The sequence below is a fragment of the Adiantum capillus-veneris genome, chromosome 12 (assembly GCF_014529385.1).
Source record: "Adiantum capillus-veneris isolate H3 chromosome 12, ASM1452938v2, whole genome shotgun sequence".
In the NCBI taxonomy this organism is placed as follows: domain Eukaryota; kingdom Viridiplantae; phylum Streptophyta; class Polypodiopsida; order Polypodiales; family Pteridaceae; genus Adiantum; species Adiantum capillus-veneris.
The window spans coordinates 73,478,535-73,493,419 of NC_140942.1; the positions used below are offsets into that span (position 1 = coordinate 73,478,535).

Here is a 14,885-nt window from a genome sequence, read left to right on the forward strand (position 1 = left end):
TGTAGGCTTCGTCTGTACAGTCCCTTTATACGATACATTCCTCTCGTCTTAAGCTTCCATTTTCTGAAGCTCCGCACATCCAAATAGGAGTGTCTTTGTTTAACCAGGATGGGAGTTTAGTTTCAGCCGAAGAGACTGAATCAAACTCTTGGATGGGTGTTTTCAAGACATCTCTATAAGTGTGATCTTTTAGATTGACTCTTGTTATAGATCCCACCTGCTTCAAGTACAGATAGTTGTTTCCCCAATCTTGGATAAGCTGTACCTGTCGCATGAAAGGTCTTCCCAATTTGATTTCATAGTTGAGTTTTTTCCCAAAGTCTACTATGGCAAATGTGTGTTGATATTCAATTCCACAGGAATGACTATCACTTTTTCAAGTAGCCCTAGTGGTCTCTCAATGTGTCCGTCAGCCAACTGTAATTTCATTCGCATTTGTCTAATGGATGGATGTCCCCAGGATTCCCATACTGCTTTAGTGGCTATGGCTATGCCAGCTCCACTATCCAATATTGCCATGGTTTCAATGTCATTATATTTCACTGGGAGGGTAGTGTTTCCTTCTTCCCCTTCATAATATTCTGCGACCTTGTTCATAGGAACTGATCGAATCTCTTTGTTTTCTACTTCATTTTTCAATTTTTCCAAATTCTTAGAGATTATCCCCGTTATCCCCACCTTCTCTAGGGTTTTCTATAAATCGTTCCATAAGTATGGCCTGAGTTTCAATAGTTCTCCCAAAGTAAGAGTGCATTGGATAGGTGTAGACATGATTGAATGAATGTTATCTACTTCTAGGGTCTGTTTGTCTCCTTTTACTTGAGTGGTCTTGCAAATGATAAATTCATCTTCGTTAACTCCCAAGTAAGAAGGTAGTTTTTTTAATGTCAATGGTTTAGATAGTCCTGAAGCCTCCGATCCGCAATCCTCGTACAAGGATTGTAAATCCATGTTCATATCAGATGGTAGGTTATCCAACCAGACTTCCTCTATAGGAGCTGACTTTAAAGTTAGGCTCCCATCATTGATCTCTCTTACATTCTCCCATAAGTGTCCTAGCCAGTCTTCCTCTACGAATGGAATTCCGTCTAAGGCATTTTTGTTGTCCGGCATTATAAGCTCTGGTTCATTTGTTTCAAGGTGGGGTTCTGGCACCACATCGGATTTCACTTTCGTTTCTTCTACCGCAAGCTCCTCAGGTTTTGGAATCCTTTCAAGCTTGGGTTTTTGTTTATCCACCATTTCTTGCGTGATTCTTACCTAGTTTTGATAAGTTTCCAGCTTTGCTACTTCCATTTCTGGAGATGGATAGTTTTTCCATTTGTTTTCCATGTTTTGGCATGCTTTAAGTCCTGCTTGGTAAGCTTCCAAGGCAGCATTAATAGGCTCAAAAATTTTATCGACCAGAATGGATCCCCCAGATTTCACGGTTGTTTTCTTGAATTCACTGCCAGTTTATTTCGACTTGTCTTGGCCTAGCATTTTTTTGCTTTCTCTTCGTTTTCAACCCATTGTTTTTGTTTTCTCATCTCATATCTTTTGCTTCTGCTCCTTTTGATTCTTTGAGAAGAAACTTTCGTGTTCTTCGAATCATCAGAGGAATTGTGTTTCTTTTTCTTTGCCTGGGCTCTAGTGATTACCTTGATTGGAACAATCAGTTCACTCTCTGATGAGCTACTAGGCATCACTTGGACTACGTTTACTACAGTTTTTTTCTTGTTCAAACGATTCTTATCTTCCAATGGTCATCAGCACCATAGTTATGAAAGTTTCCTGTTCTGGGCTTCATCATGGGTCTTCCCGTGGGAGGTCTGACACCTTGATTAGCTACATAATACATTGGTGCGAGCTCTGGAGCAGCATAAGTCATGGTTTCCTCCATTGGTGGTGGATGTGGACTATACCAATCTCCCTCTATCATTACTGTAGATGGACTATGCTCTGCATAGGATGTAATAGGCACTAATGCTTTTTCATCTATTACTCCTTCTAAGTGCATGTACTTTACAGGCACCACATTATGTCCTAGATACGGAGGTTTTTGTCCCAACACAGGTTGAGGTCTTTCCATACCCGTTGGTGGTCTTTGAGCTTGGGCCATATTAGGCTGATATCTGTACATGGCTTGTCCTTGGGGCCTCATCTGCACGTATTGAACATTCCCATCATACTTTGGTCTGAAGTAGCACTCGTGGGTCTCATGGTTGGTCCATTTACCCTCGATTGCACACCATTTTTGTGGCCTAATTGGTGGTCCTTGTGGAGGTATCCCTTGTCCTGGTCCTCTCATAGGTGCTTTTTGCATATTGTTCATCATGTCATTCATCCTTTTTAGCATATATTCTATGGCTGAGAGTGGTGCCGCAGCAGTCGTTCCCACTTGTGCTGGTTTTTTGGATGTTGTCTTCTCACTTTGGTTATCCTTCGGGACATCCTGTTCATTGAAGATCTCGCAATTGTCTCCTAGGTCAATAGCATCAGACACACACGCTTCTAGGGTTGTATGCTTTTTACTATAGAGTATAGCATGAAGTTCTTTGTTTAGCAGTCCCTCCAAAAACAATGATACAAGTTGTTCTTCTGCAGGTATCTCTATCTCTGGACATCTGGCAATGTATTGTTTCATTCGAGTTGCACAATCCCTAACAGACTCACCATGTTTCTGTTTAAAGTTGTAGATTTGAGCTATCGTATTATGTTTAATCCCCATTTTAGAACAAGCAACTACAAATCCTTGAGCTAATGTGTTCAAGTCCATGATTGACCTTGGTGGTATGTTTTGGAACCATGTCAAATCTTTTCCTTCTAATGTCATTCCAACCCCCTCGAATTGAGTATGGAAATTTAATATACGCTCTGCTTTTAGCACTTGCTTAAAGCTTGCTAAGTGGTCATATGGATCCCCTGATCCACTGTATTTTCTGACCCATTTTTTAAAATCAGCAAGTCTGACACGTCTATTTGGTTCAACTCCAGGTCTTCTGGGACTTGATCCTGTTCCGAGTCCTTCAAACCAGTCTGTCGGAAATAGTGACTCATGTAGCCCTGGACTGGGCTTAGTGTCACCCAGTTTTTAACGTGATGAGGTGGTTTCTGGTTTCTTCACATTACTCTTAGATGATCTCTCACGATGTTCGTCTCTTGGAGTGGTTTCTGGTCCTTGATCCAATATCCAATCCCGTATGGAGTACCCTTGGTATTTGGTTTGTTCTAGCTCCTCAGGAGTCATCATAACGAAGTTGTTGTTATAACAATCCCTAAACAAGTAAGTTGGTAGATCCACAGATCCCTTATCTTTGATCTTGAAGATATAGATGATCTTCATGGCCGTTAATTGTCCTGGTCTAGCATGAGAAGTCCACAAAAGATCTTATATGTTTCTATCTTCCCAACAATAGACTCCGATCCTAGGATTATTCGTACTTAGCCGTTTCAAAGGCTTCAAGTCTACTTGATCGTATCCCTCGAATTCCAAAGTTGGTGGTCCTTCTTTTGCTGACATACCTAGGTTTATAGTGTTTACTTCTAATCCCCATTTGTCCACCACATCAGGATTTTCAACTTGTACATATTGAGTTCCTTTTTGATCCATGTACATTTTTCCTTGTTTGTTTGCCGTAACCTCTTCTTCGAACTCAATGCCATGGTCATCAATGCGAATAGCATACTTCTTGTTAGGGTCCAAGTAAACCTGGGCTCCATGACGATTAGTCTTGTAAAAAGAGATTATATGCTTATAGCGCATTGTCGTTCCGGTTTCCGAGTGAGTCGAGTAAGAAGACATTTTGGATGTTGAATCTGAAAAAGTGTCTGAGACTTCTTTAGGAATTGTGTGCAAAAAATTACCTTGATTCATGCTTTCTTCGGTGGATACTCTACTGGTGTTTTCTCCGAATAGGCCTTATTTCCTAGTACACGACCAGATCTAAGGTTCATATAGACTTATGAAGCCCTGGATAGAGTACTCACCTTGGATTGACTTGTCGTCAATTTCCACTCGATTCAATTGCAACTTTCTGTCAAGCCAATAATTCCCCGTCTGCGACCTGATTCCTGTACAAAATTAATCAAGTTAGCTATTCTTCTATAAAGACAGTGGATCTCTTGAGAACTCTCGTGATTGGTCTCTGTGTATCACTTCAAATCGTGCTATGGAAGTCAAAATTTGACTTTTAGATTCAGCTTTAGAAAAATCAAAGGTCTAATCTGCAACCTGTAAACTGAGTGTATCTGTACCAATTTTGATCCGATTGAACCCAAAATTGTCATGTGGCCTTATTTTATGCTGGTCTAACACTGTATAAGCCCAAAAGCCAAAATTGAAGTCTCTGGATAGCATAAGTAAATAATCGTGATTATTTACTTTTGTCAAGTTCCGGCACTTTTTGGATTGGTTTGGCAACGATACAACTTGTTAAGGCCCTTGGACAAGTTTCAACAAGTTTGGACAAAATTTGATCAAGTTTATCCACTGTTCCTTGTCCGCTGACTAACTTTGCAATTTGTCACAATTTTTAATCCAGTGATTCAAATCTTACCAAATTTGGTGTGTGGGCTTATTACAACATGGTAAAGCTAGTGGTATGCCAACTTGGTCAAAAAAGTTCAAAAGCAGGGCAGATGTAAATAATCGCGATTATTTACATTTGACAAAATTTTGCAAGCTTTTGGTCAACTGAGCATGTACACATGTTTATCACATCAATATAAGACTAAGGATCAATTTTCAACAAGTTTGGATAAATTTTTACCCAATTTACAAGCAAGATTCAAAAAGTCACTACAACTTTAGTTTTTACCTAGTTTTTTGCCAGTTTAGTGATCCAAATCTTTTGGGCCTTTACAATAGTTGTTTGTACACATGCAATGAGTCAATGGTATGAAACTTGGCCAATTTAGAGCAAAAAGTTAATAATCACGATTATTAACTTCGTTATGGGAAGAGGAGTTTGGAGGGGATACTCGTGAAATCAAGGATGACAACTCCACTCCAGAAGGAGACAAGGCCGGACACGAATTGAGCTCAGGGCCGTCAAGCGAAGTTGAGGGAAGCCCTTCGTCATCGAAGAACAGGAAGGAGGAGGGTACTAGCGAGGCTCCCGAGACTAGCGAGGCAAAGAGCCAGATCCCCTTTTCTTGGCAACAAGAAGAGGAGCTGCTTTCCAAGCTGGATCACCTTGCACAATCACAAGTGCCTAAACGTTCTTGGTGGAACTGGGTTTTGTGTTTCTATAGGGGACCAAAACCGGAGGAAGACACTCCTTCCGGAAATGAAGGGAACGGTCAGGATACCGGGTCGGGCGATAATGACCCCGGAGAATAGGAAGCACTGGGGGGAATTTCCTAGCTTTGCCCCTTCCTGCTTCCCGAAAAAGAGAGTGGCAAGGATGAACCCGAGAATGAGAAAAGGAGCAGCAGTAGGTATTGGAAACGTATTTAGTCCTTTGACAAGCCCTGTGGCGTGAAATCTATCATTAGCCAAACAATTATTCGGTTATGTTATTCCAGGCTTTGCCTTAATAAAAGTTATTGCCCTGTTTGCTTTGATGATGGCCTTTTCGATATTCTTCGTATTTTAAGGAAATCAATAAACAACCCTGAAGATAAGTCTAGATAAATAACGGTTACTTCGGGGTGGCCTTTGCTTTGGTCACCCCCCAACTAGGTAACATAATGGTAAAGCGTTGGACTTATAGTCCTAGAATGATGGTTCGACTCCATCCGCAGTTTTTTTTTAAGTAAAACCATTGTGGCATGACGGTACATGACAAGGGACCCTAGCTTAGAATGCAATGGATGTATGTGGGTTCCCCCCAGCTACCTATTCCTTTTGCTAGGGATTTGGACACGCGAGGAGGAGGCTCTGTTGCTAGCCCTTATTGACATAGAGCTACTGCCTTGGCAAGAGCTGTTGTCTTTGCTATGTCAACCGTGCATAAAGAAATGCCATAAACGCCACTGTTTCCGTTGAAAACAAAGAAATTTCTAGAAGAATGTCGATTGATTCTATGACGTAAACGAATCATGATAATTCATTGCAACTTGAAGTCCCGCCTTGGCAACCGCTACGTAGCATCCCACGTTCAGTAAGCACATAGACTCTTAACAAGCAATGGGGCTGGATCATGTTAAGATGAAATGCCATTTGACCTCAGGTGCTCGCAAGGGCATCTAGCCAATGCCTTCCTAGCATGCGTGAATGCTGGGTTGTGAAATTAATCATTTAAATGCAGAAGCCAACAATAGCACTATGACTACGAGATTAGGTCAAGCCCAAGGATTCCTCCCTTTACCGCGTCCTTTTCTATGTATCTATCACAGATTACCCTTTTAGCATTTGACCATGCCTATCTATTCGTAGCGTCTTAAAAGAGCTTTCGAAAGAATAGTCGTTTAATTATTTTTTTTGGATTCGTCCGAAGAGAAGCATTTAGTCGATTTACGCGTGCCGACCTTTTTTTAGAGCTTCGGTTCTTCCACTTGAGCATCAGTGGAATAAGGACTACATGGCGCTAGCCACACAAATTCTTTGCTTTAAAAGAAAAGTTTTGTTTGCCTATATGATACGTGTTGCACATGAAACGAGGGCGGGGGCGTAGTAATCGGTAGAACGCATGTTTTGCAAGCATGAAGTTATTGGTTCAAGTCCGATCGTCTCCATTTGTATACAGATTAGCACATTAAATTTATAACTAGGCTAGGAAATTCAAATTGTAATGAAAACTTCCCTGTTGCCTGGAGCCCAGCACTACATTGGCCGGGATGCCTTACCCCTTGGCACAGCACCTTAAGCTAGGGCAAACCCGACTAACCGCCACCCCGAGTCGCTGTCGGGGCCTGGTCAAGCGACTCAACGATGAGTGCACAACGGCAGTTAATGCATGCTACATGCTCTATAGGCTCTTCTGGCCAAGGGAAAGCACCTACTTTAACCAAAAGAGCTCAGTACGGCACCTGTTCGCTACCACCTATATAGAATCGGTGGGTTACCCGCTTTAGGCTGTAGCCGAAGAACATGCGGGGGGCTGCTACCATAGCCAATCTAAGGCGCGACCTTGAGGGGGTTCTAAGGGTGGCAATTGACCGTTTAATCCTCTTAGAGGAACTCTCCCTGAGCAAGGTAGACATGGTGGCTTGCCACACTGGCATATACGTCGGGCCCTCTAAAGCACCCGAGACATAGGAAGCCTACATATCAAGGTCCCTTCCCTATGTGAGTACATATTCCTTTGATGGGCTAGACATTTCGACTGCCCAAACCCTCTGCTCAAGCGCTGGCATTCATAAGGGTCAGTTTGCTTGCTGTTTTAGAAACGAAAAAGTTTTATTGTCGAAGAGTATCTCAAGGATCGAAGAGTTTACATCTTTTCTTAATTCTTCACGAAAGTCGAAACCGTATTTTTCTAGGGCTATAGCGGGAATTGGGCTTATTTTAGCTTTCGTTGAAGTAATTGTTTTTCTATTTGTCTTAATCATCGACTTGGTCTATGCATGGCGAAAAGGAGTTATTTTGCAGCTTGGCTTCTCATCTAGTTTAATAACAACACTTTAAAACAAAGCCTATATCGTATCCTATACTTCACGTTACGTATTATATCATTCCTAACTTACGCAAGCAAAATACTTGATAACTACGACCCGTATAGGATTTCAACTCGTTACTACTTTAGCTACCCATCTCTTTAGATCGTTTTTTTACCCGGCTATACGTGCTCATGCTAAGGTGTGTGTCGTACGCGCTTTCGTGCCATCCCTTGCCCCACCTGGGGTAACCATACAACATCGTTAGTGGAATCTTGAAAAGAGATTAGTATGAGGAAGCCCATTGTCCTTGCGGCGCTTTTACCTCTCGCCTATCAAGTGATGTTCTTTCACCCGGTAGAAGAACTTGTCTAGAGAAAGATTTCCCGCTTAGATGCTTTCAGCAGTTCTTCCCTACCAACTTAGCTACACTGCGATGTTACTGGCACAACAACCGGAACACCATAGGTTGACCTAACCCAGTCCTCTCATACTAGGGCAAGATTCTCGCAGTTCTCTAAAACCAACGGTAGATAGGAACCGAACTGTCTCACGACGTTCTAAACCCAACTCACGTACCACTTTCATCGGCGAACAACCGAACCCTTGGGACCTTATTCAACCCCAGGATGTGATGAGTCGACATCGAGGTGCCAAAAGACTCCGTCGATAAGAGCTCTTGGGAGTCATCAGCCTGTAATCCCCGGCGTACCTTTGATCCGGTGAGCGAGAGCCCTTCCACACGGGACTCCCGGATCACTATGGTCGACCTTCGTCTTTGTCCGACTAGTAAGTCTTACAGTCAGGCAAGATTCTACCATTATGCTCATAAGTTGTTATAATATTAGCTTGAGCCTACCTTCGCACACCTCCGTTACTCTTTGGGAGGCATCCGCCCCAGATAAACTACCCACCTTGCAATATCCCGCTTCTGACAGCAGCAGCGGTTAGGCATCCAACGACGAGAGAGTGGTATTTCAAGATTGGTGGCGACATTTCCATCACCTCCCATCTATCCTACACATTAAATCAAGGATGTCACTGCAAAAGTATAGTAAAGGTGCACAGGGTCTTACCGTCTAGCCGTTAGAACTCCTCATCTTCACGGAGAATTCAATTTCACTGAGTCCATGTTGGAGACAGCGGGGCAATCGTTACCTGTAAGTCTTGCTAAACTTTTTGGTTTAGCTTGGGCTTTCTCTTTACCCAGGCCTTTTTCTCAGTTCCAGTAGAATAAGCCATAGCGGTAAGCCTGGGTGCTTCATGTAAAGTCTCTGGGGATTGGACCTCTGCTATCCAATCTGGATGTTTTGGAGCAAGTGCATGCTTTTCCATTCCCCAATCTTGCGGATCGTCCATTGTGTCATATATAAGTCCTTGAAGACAAGTGCACTTAGATCTTTAAAGTGTTCCCGCATGTAATGTGGCCTAAAACCTAATAATTACTTAGAAGGCTGGCGTAACTTACTGTGTACACCATTCATGCAGGTCGTTACTTATGCGACACAATAAAGTTAATCAAACGGCAATGGATGGTATTCAGTTCCATGCCATCCTCGCCTATGGCCTTATAGTCTCCTATAAGTTCGGACTATATCATCATCTCGAAGGATGTCTGGCGTGTGGTCGTTGGGGATCGAGTTTAGATCTTGGAACTACGTTCGCGGGCGCACGGTGCGAGGCTACGAAAATGGTCAATCGCGGGCTCGAAAGACGATGTATTTCCAACTTGCTATCCTGCTGATGGTCCGCGCCACCAACTACATTTTCCATTCAGCTGTGGATAGGCCGAAGGTTGGTTGAAAGCCCTTCGCGCTGTCGACAGCCAGATTTTTTTTTTTTAATCCTGTTCTGTATGAGTATTGGATACTGAAATTCGGGCGAATGACCCAGCATATTGCCCGATTATGTTGTCGAACATCTTTGTCAAACCACCCCTTTGTCGGGGAATTTCCCTACCTTAGGATAGTTAGAGTTACTGCCGCTGTTTATCGGGGCTTCCATTCAAAGCTTATAACACTTCTCCTTTTTACCTTCCGGCACCGGGCAAGTGTCAGACTCTATACATCGTGTTACCACTTAGCGGAGTCCTGTGTTTTTAATAAACAGTCGCTACCCCCAATATGTGCCGCTTTCCCAATCCTTCAATAGGAGAGCACCCCTTCTTCCAAAGTTACGAGGCCATTTTGCCGAGTTCCTTCAACATGGTTCTCTCAAGCGCCTTAGTATATTCTACTTGTTCACCCGTGTCAGTTTGGGGTACGGTTGGTTTTGCATTTTAAATGTTGAATCGCCCTCCCAATTCCACGAAGTTTTTTCCCGGGAGTTTCAACCCTGCATAAAGCCGGAGTGACTTTGTAGCCCCCTGCCCAATCATCCAATTCACGAGTTTAACAAACACACATGGTTCAGTAGTTAAAGCAACTTCTTCACTTTCGTGTACCCGTCGGACGTTGCCCTTTCAGGGTTCCTTAGGGACCGATTCACTATACGTAGATTGACTGCACGCAGAAACCCTGGAACTGGAAGGCGATCATGTTTTTCACATGATTTCTCGTTACTCATGTCGGCATTCTCACTTCTGGTACCTCCAGGTGTTGTCACCAACAAATTTCCTTGATTGGTAGAACGTTCCGCTACTGACACTTGAAAAAGCTTCTTTCAAGGTCTCGTCGCTTCGGTGAGTCACTTGAGCCCCGAGACATTTTCAGTGCCATGAAGCTAGACCAGTGAGCTATTACGCTTTCTTTGAAAGATGGTTGCTTCCAAGCCCACCCCCTGGTTGTCATCGCTTGATCACTTCCTTTTCCACTAAGTGATTGCTTAAGGACCTTAGCGTACGATCTGGGTTGTTTCCCTTTCGACTTTGGATCTTAGCACCCGAAGTCTGTCTGTACAAACCCATGGCCTGTATTCGGAGTTTCCTTGGGGTCGGTCAAGCTTTGGGCTACCCTAGCCCATTGAGTGCTCTACCTCAAGCCATAAACGTTATACGCTCTACTTCAATAGATTTCGCGGAAAACCAGCTATATCCTATCTTGGTTATTCAGATAGGTAAGCCCGGAAGAGAAGAGCTTTCCCCCCTCTTTGAACCGCACGTGCAAGTTTCCTTGCATACGGCTCAAATGACGAATGGGAAGTCTAGGCCCCGGCATCTTTTGGTTCCTGCGTTTCAGGAACCGCTCGGAGCGTTTAGAGAGAAGCTAGAAGCAAAGCGCAACTTAGTTTCCTTGGTTTCCAGTATGCATGAAACCAGAAGAAAGGGCAGCTGGCTCAGCCAGGGGAACCCTAGCGGGGGAAGCCTAGCGACCCTTGCATAACCTTTGTGGCGTTACTGCTCGCAGTTATTCATTTAAGGCATGAAGTGCGTATAAATGGTCTTTTCGCGCTTCGTCATTCATGATACGAGTTAGCACCGGGCCCCCAACTCAAAGGTCAGGTCGGCGATTCATTGAATAGATATGTCTCTATCTACCTCCGCTGCCTATTTTACCCTACCCAGTAAAGCAAGCTGGTGTCTTTTCATATCGTCTTCTGCCCACTGGACGGTATCTGATCTTACGACCAGACCTCCTGAGGGGAGCCCATTGGGTTTACCTTATCGACATGTTGACTTTATTACAAGGAAAAGCGATCATGTGCTATACTTCGGTGATCATTTGCCGATCGGGGCACGCAGAGGCCCATCGTGTCCCAAATCACATTCTGGTTCATTCTTCGCCAACAAAGTGCCTGCTGGCCCGTAATGATACAGCAGCTTTATGGTTTCTACGAAGCGTTGTCGCACAGTTCACTTGCGTTGATCAGTAGTCTTGCCACTTCTAGCGGGTTCTATGTTTCCACCTCTTGCATTGTTTTGTTAGCTTCACACCCTCCCCAAAGGAACGCATGGTGGGGTAGGAGCCTCCCGCTAAGCTGAAATGACAGTACCCTTGGCAATCGGGTCTCCCCGGACACTTTCTTGTAAAGGAGACAGGGTGCACGATTTGAAAGGGATAACCAAAGAAGCGCACTTTTTTAGGGCCCTCTCTCTCCAACGGAGTGACGTTTGCCCTAACGCAAGCAATTTTGCATTCTGCGGAATCTCATTTCAGCCAGCCATTTCTTTTCAAACAGTTTTCTCTTTTCGATTTGAAAAGAATGGAATGTTGAGAAAGAGTTAGTGCCGTTAGGCACTTCCCCTGGCAAAAGTGGGCGCTGCACGCACTTACCCTGCCCGACGGAAGAGAGGGACCTTAGGCTCCCGAAAGGAAAGTGCCAATAAGTAAAACGTTGGTCTTGAGTTTGGCGGCTACCATAACCATTGCCTTATGCTCCTCAACTCGCACGGCCTTTCCAAGCCGCTCTATCTCTCGATTGAGATTAGACTATACATTTTTCTCATCTCTAATTTAAGGTCAACGTTAGGGTACAAGTGCCGATGCAATATTTTCATAAAGGTGTGACTCTTGTTCGAAGAAGGCCTTGTTCACTTCTCCATAAGCCGGACCGCCAACGTCAAGGCAAGATCACATTGGTCCAGTCCCCGCCCAGTGGAAGCATCCACTCGGATAGCAAGGAAAGGTCAGATGACTGCAGCATCCGCCGCTAGCAATTGTTTAGAATGACTGCATCCATGTCATCGCTTTGGTGGTCGAATTACTGCAGCTAATTCGAAGAATTGCCTAGATTTTGCTATCCGTTATGGCGTTCCTTTCTCTTCTCCTCTTCGCATCTTTAGTGGGTCCGGGCTGTCAAATATGTCTCCCGACAATTCTCAGTACATATAGCGGAAAACGCTTTTCACATATCAAGGTCGGAATGGGATCAGGTGTTCCGCGTTTTACTAGGATGCTCGGATAAAACAAACACGCTTGATTAAGAAACAAAAAAGTGCTAATGACAAAAGCAGCTGCCAGAGAAAATGCAAATACAGCTAGTACAAGCCTTTGATTATTTAATCGCTACCAACCCCACACTTCCCCCTCGCACAGTTAGCTTACCCGAACGAATTGACTTTATCAACTCACGTACAATTAATAAAAAGACGCTAGCGTCTCCCTTTAAGATTCCCTCCAGCCACAAGTCCCCCTACGACTACCATGTTACGACTTCACCGACCCAACTGTGATATGCGCCAAGGAGACCACCCATAACAAAAAGGGCCACACTCAACGACGGCATGAAACACTTTAGCAATAGGTGATCTCTGGTGGATGCTTTGGGCGAAACCAATTCCCAGGGTGTGACGGGCGGTGTGAACGGGGCCCGGGTACGTATTCATCGTGGCATGCTGATCCGCGATTACTAGCGATTCCAACTTCATGTTCTCGAGTTGCAGAGAACAATCCGAACTGAGGCAATCTTTATGGATTCGCTCCGCCTTACGGCCCTGCTTCCTATTGTAATTGCCATTGTAGCACGTGTGTAGCCCAGCCCATAAGGGCCATGCGGACTTGATGTCATCCCCACCTTCCGCCATAGTAGAACTATAGGAAGTCTCCTGTGAGTGCAACATCGGCACAGAGGAAGTGTCATCAATCCCGTACCGCCCCGCTGACAAGTAAATAATGACATTGATCCTTTGAGAGCAGTATGTCTTAGCAACACAAAACAAGGGTTTCGCTTGTTATAGGAGTTAACCAAAAACGTCTCACGGCACGAGTTGACAATAGCCATGCAGCACCTGTATGAATTTTCGTTTCATCCCATTAAGGACAAGCACACTTGTTCATATGTCAAGTGTTCATACGTCAAGTGTTCATATGTCAAGGGCTTGTAAGGTTTTGTGTGTTGTATCAAATTAAACCACATGCTCCAGCGCTTGTGCAAGCCCCCGTCAATTCCTTTGAGTTTCAGTCTTGTGACCGTACTCCCCAGGCGGAGTGTTTAATGTGTTAGCTGAGCCCCCGATCCGCGGACCAAGGATGAACACTCATCGTTTACGGCATGGACTACCAGGGTATCTAATCATGTTTGCTCCCCAAGCTTTCGCACCCTAGCGTCAATAGAAACCCAGAAAGCTGCCTTCGCTACTTTGGCATTCTTTCGTATATCTTCGGATTTTATCTCTACCACACGAAATTCCACTCCCCTCTATCCCACTCAAGTGAATTGGTTTTGAAATCATTTCGCCAGTTGAGCTGGCGCCTTTAACTTTCAACCTGATTCATTGCCTACGTGCCCTTTATGCCCAGTCATTCCGAATAACACTAGCCCCTCCCGTCTTACCGCGGCTGCTGGCACGGAATTAGCCGGGGCTTCTTTTTCGAGTCTTGTCATAATCGCCACTCGACGAAAGAGCTTTACAAGCGGCATTGCCCTTCCTCACTAATGCGACGTTTTTCACTCACTCACGCAATATTGCTAGATCGGGCTTTTGCCCATTGTCCAATATTCCCCACTGCTGCCTCCTTATGGAGTCTGGGCCGTGTCTCAAGTCCCAGTGTGGTTGATCGTCCGAAAAGATCAGCTAATCATCTGCCGCTTGGTCAGCCTTTACCCAACCAACTACCTAATACTACGCATGCTCATCAAATAGCGCTTTTTAGCTTTATCGAAGCTTGCTTTTTTGCTTTCGTTTCTTTGGGATTCGGCCCAAACTGTTTGGCAGATTGCCACGCGTTACGCACCCGTTTGCCACTTTGTCTTCAATTGTTCTATAAACAGAAAACAACGTTCAACTTGCATGTGTTAAGCATATCGCCAGCGTTCATTCTGAGCCAGGATCAAACTCGGTTTTTTGGTTAAATAAGGTCAATCTTTGTCGTTGATGATCTCTTGGTTAGTTACCAACTCTTGCCAATAACCGTAAGTGGAACGGCCATCGGCAAGGCGAATCATCTTACGTCCCGGGATTGGGGCCGAGCGGGGGTTAAGCATAATCTTAGAACAAAGCAGTGCTCAACTAAATAATAGATACTACCGCGACCTTTCCGATCCAGGAAAGTGATCGGACTTGAACCGGTGCCGTTTCCTTTCTTGGTACATAGGAATGCTCTATCCCTTAAGCTACGTGAGCCAAACGGGGAAGCCCAACAACCCCAAGCCCCCTGTTACTTTGTCGCCTGTGCGCCTCTCTTTTTGTTGAGTGCCTAAAAACACTCTGGCTATCCAATTTCACTCCACCTTATGATTGATAGCCGACAAGTACACAACTTTCTATCAACGACCTAGCCTCTTAGTTTAGTGGTTTGTTACGTAAAGGATGGCTAAAGCCTAAGACAAAGATTCTCTAGCGTTCTCGTATAATAGTCAAACTATAAAATCAAATGTAAATATTTGTGTGGTTAATGGACAGATCATCAAGAGGTGACTTGCGATGTTGAGAAGTCCCCACTTGCACTTGGTCCGGGATCCCTGAGGGATAGTTTGGCTTCAGGGCG

General features: G+C 44.4%; 1 pseudogene; it reads right to left on the reverse strand.

Annotated features, from left to right (window-relative positions):
* Nucleotides 1-12,568: 12,568 nt before the first annotated feature.
* Nucleotides 12,569-14,239, reverse strand: LOC147445950 (18S ribosomal RNA; annotated as a pseudogene).
* Between the last annotated feature and the right edge of the window lie 646 nt (nucleotides 14,240-14,885).